The sequence below is a fragment of the Orycteropus afer genome, unplaced genomic scaffold (genome assembly GCF_000298275.1).
Source record: "Orycteropus afer afer isolate SDZICR_OR568_19922 unplaced genomic scaffold, OryAfe1.0 scaffold00125, whole genome shotgun sequence".
NCBI classification, from domain to species: domain Eukaryota; kingdom Metazoa; phylum Chordata; class Mammalia; order Tubulidentata; family Orycteropodidae; genus Orycteropus; species Orycteropus afer.
The window spans coordinates 6,611,080-6,615,038 of NW_006921712.1; positions in this window are offsets into that span (position 1 = coordinate 6,611,080).

The window sequence follows — 3,959 nt, forward strand, 5'->3', positions numbered from 1 at the left end:
ATCCCAGTTGACAGCAGTGAGTTTGGTTTTTGTTTTATAAATTCATGTAGTATGTAATCAAGGTCATAGTTTGCCTTTCATGGACTTGTTTTCATTTTCTTCAGCTTCGGCTTGAACTTGCATATGAGCCACAGTCAGCTCCTTACCTTGTTTTGGCTGAAGATATTGTACTTCTCCATCACCTTTTTCCACAAATATAGTTGCTCTGATTCCTGTGTACTCCATTAGGAGAGGTCCACAAGTATAGCCACCGTTTATGTTGTAAAAAGGTATTTGCAATAAATAAGGCATTGGTCTTTCAATATTCTGTCATGTGATCTCTGGCATCATTTCTGTCACCAAGGCCATATTTTCCAAGTACTGTTGACTCTTCTTCATTTCCATCTTTTGCATTCCAATTGTCACTAATATTCAATGCATCCATATTGAAAGTTTGGTCAATTTCAGAGTGCAGAAGTTCGTAAAAATCTTCGGTTTCCTTGTATTTGACTTTTGTGGTTGGTGCATAAATTTAAATAATAGTAGTATAAGCTAGTCTTCCTTGTAGGTATATGGATATTATCCTATCAATCACTGACTGCATTGTACTTTAGGATAGATCTTGGAACATTCTTTGTGATGATGAATGTGATGTCTTTCTTCTTCCATTGGCCATTCCCAGCACAGTAGATCATATGATTGTCTTATTTAAAATGACCCCAAACTGGTCCATGTTAAGTCACCAATGCCTAGTGTATCAATCTTTATGCATTCCATTTTATTTTTGACAACTTCCAATTTTCCTAGATTCATACTTTGTACATTCCATGTTCTGATTATTAATGTATGTTTGCAGATGTTTCTTTCCATTTTCAGTCATGCTCCATCAGCAAATGGAGTTCCCAAAAGCTTAACTATATCCACTTCATTAAGGTTGACTCCACATTGAGGAGGCAACTCTTTCACAGTTTTATTTTCAGTGCCATGCAACCTGAGAGGCTCATCTTCTGGCACTATATCAGACAATGTTACAGAGCTGTTCATAAAGTTTTCCAGTAATATATGAGACAGTGTTTCACTGCTATTCAGTGGCCAATTCTTTGAGAAGAAGATAGTCCCTTCCTTCTTCCCAGTCTGTCTTAGTTTGGAAGTTCCATTGAAACCTGTCTATCATGGGTGACCCTGCTTGTATTTGAAATATTGGTGGCATAGCCTCCAGCCTTAAAGCAACACATAAGCCACCACAGTATGGCAAACTGACAAATAAATGTGAAAATCTTATTATGTGCTATGTACTGGGATAACTTCAACTTGCATTATCTTTTATTTGTACTGGATAAAACCATACACCAAAAAGACCAAACTTAACTGCTGTGGAGTCACATCTGACTCATAGAGACCCCTCTTTGGGTTTCTGAGGCACTATAGTAACCCCTCCTTGGGTTTCCGAAGAAGTATCACTATGGGAGTAGATTGCCCAACCTTCCTGCTGAGGAGTGTCTGGTGGGTTGAATGGCTGGCCTTTTGGTTAGCAGTCAAACGCCTTAGGCACTATGCCACCAGAGCTCGCAGATAAAATCAGGATATATCATTTTAGATCTAACCATTAAAATATGTTGAATTAGTTTGCGAAATAAGAGACTCTAAGAATGAATCTAACACAAAAATACTAGAAGATTATATAAAGTTTAAAAACAGGCCTACAAATCAATAAACTGAGTTGCAGCATACAGTGCCCCTGCCACTAGAGGTAAAGGGAGATTGGAATGGGAATTTTTTACAAGAATAAGTACAAGTATGACTCCTTAAAAGATTAATCTTAGTTGTTCCAATATATTGAAATATATTTCTAAGTTTTCTGTTTTGTAATAACCTGTATAATATTTGAATAATTAATAAAAACCATCTTTATTCTTCAAGGTTTGCATAAGCCATTCACTAATATCAATTACATTCTAGCAATACTCCAAAGTTTTCTTATTTTCATACTCTTGAACTATTATTGTTATTCCTTAGGCTAGAGGGAAACTTTTCAGCAGTGGAGTTATTGACATTTCTCATCATATAATTAATGAGCTCTGGTGGTATAATGGTTAAGGCATTTGGCTGCTAACCAGAAGATCATGAGTTTAAACTCACCAGCTGCTCCATAGAAGAAAGATGTGGCAGTCTTTTTTCCATAGAGACTTATAGCCTTGGAAACCCAATGGGGTCACTACGAGTCAGAATTGACTCAATGGCAGTGAGTGTTTGGAATCATATAATTCTCTTTTTTGAACTTTGCCCTGGGTATTGGTTTCTATCAACTAGGTATCCTAGATGACAGTGAAACCTCTCCTTCCTGAGTAATGATGATAAATTTTTCTCTAAACATTGTCAATGTACCCTGGTTGTGAAAGCATACCAAATTAAGATCTCCTGCTCTAGGAAAACTATAGTTTCTGGATAGCATATGCATATAAAAATGAACAGGTGCACGGTGTTATCATCCTTATAAAGGGAAGAATAATTCCACACAAAAACTGAAAACCAAGTCATTTTTGGAAATGACTAAGTCCAGAATCAGGCTGGAACTCCTAGGAACTACAGGGCTTACTAGAGAACAGAGTTCTTTTCTCTACTTTTAATGATGAATTATTAATGAGGAGAACTGAAAATAGTAAAGTCTATGAAAATGAAGGGAGCTCTGGTAGCATAGTGCCTAAGGCACTTGACTGCTAACCAGAAGGTTGGCGGTTCAAACCCACCAGCCATTCCTTGGAAGGAAGGTTGGGCAATCTACTTCTGTTATAATACTGCCTTGCCAACCCCCCAGGAGTGGTCTCTATGAGTCAGGCCGACTCAATGGCATATAACAACAACAACAATGAAAATGAAAAGCCATACACTCACCCAGAGTTCCACACTATTTATGCAGAACTGGAAGACAACTATTTAGTTTTAGCCTTATGCATTATTCAGCAAAGCAACTGCTTTTTGTCTATGTAATACAAGGAAAATAGTTTTAATCAATTAAACCCAAGTATGACCATTGGCTCACTAAGCCTCAGTTTCCTATCAGTAATAATGAAGTAAAGATACAAACTATTAAAGTTACTATGGGGATTAAATATGATACTGTATCTAAAGGTCATAGTACATTTTCTAGCATAGACATTTATAGTTATTATGGTCCCTACTTTTATCAATTATTAACTAAGTTATCCTGTATGTCCCATAAAAAAATAATGAGAGTATGAAATTACAAAAATATGATTATACTGGAAATTGGCTTTTTCATCTGCCCTTTAAGAATCACCCTTCCTCATTCTTCAGTCCATGTAGTTTGGGTTGTGATAATCAGGAAGTTATATCCATCTGGCTTCAGTGGACCAGTTAGGCAACACTTCAACAGAGATGAAGCAATTAGCCAGTCCTACTAGGAAACCTGATTCTTCAGAGAGAGTGTTATTACTAATTGTCTTTGCGTTGGTTCTGACTCCCAGTGACCTCATGTGCAACAAAACAAAATGTTGCCCAATCTTTGCCATCTCTACAGTCATTGGTATGCTCTAGTCTCTTGTGGCCACTGTGCATTTTGAGTGCCTCCTACCCTATGGGAATCATCTTTCAGCATTATATAAGACAATATCATTTCAATTAGTTAATTTTGGAAGTACATAAACTTCCAAAGTCTTGAAGCTTCATCAAAACTCCATGTGTGACATTGCTAATAACTGAAATAATCTTGGCATACCTTCCAGCATAATAGCAATACATAAACAACCACAGTATTACAAACTGTCAGAAAGAGTGATGTTTTATATTTTTCATAGTTTGGACAGGAAACAAAAAACATTAATAGAATTTTAATTAGGAAATATGTTAAGCAATAATTAGAAATTTTATACAGCCACAGTAGTCAAAACTGCCTGGTATTGGTTCAATGACAGATACATAGACCAATGGAATAGAATTGAGAACCCAGATATAGATCCATC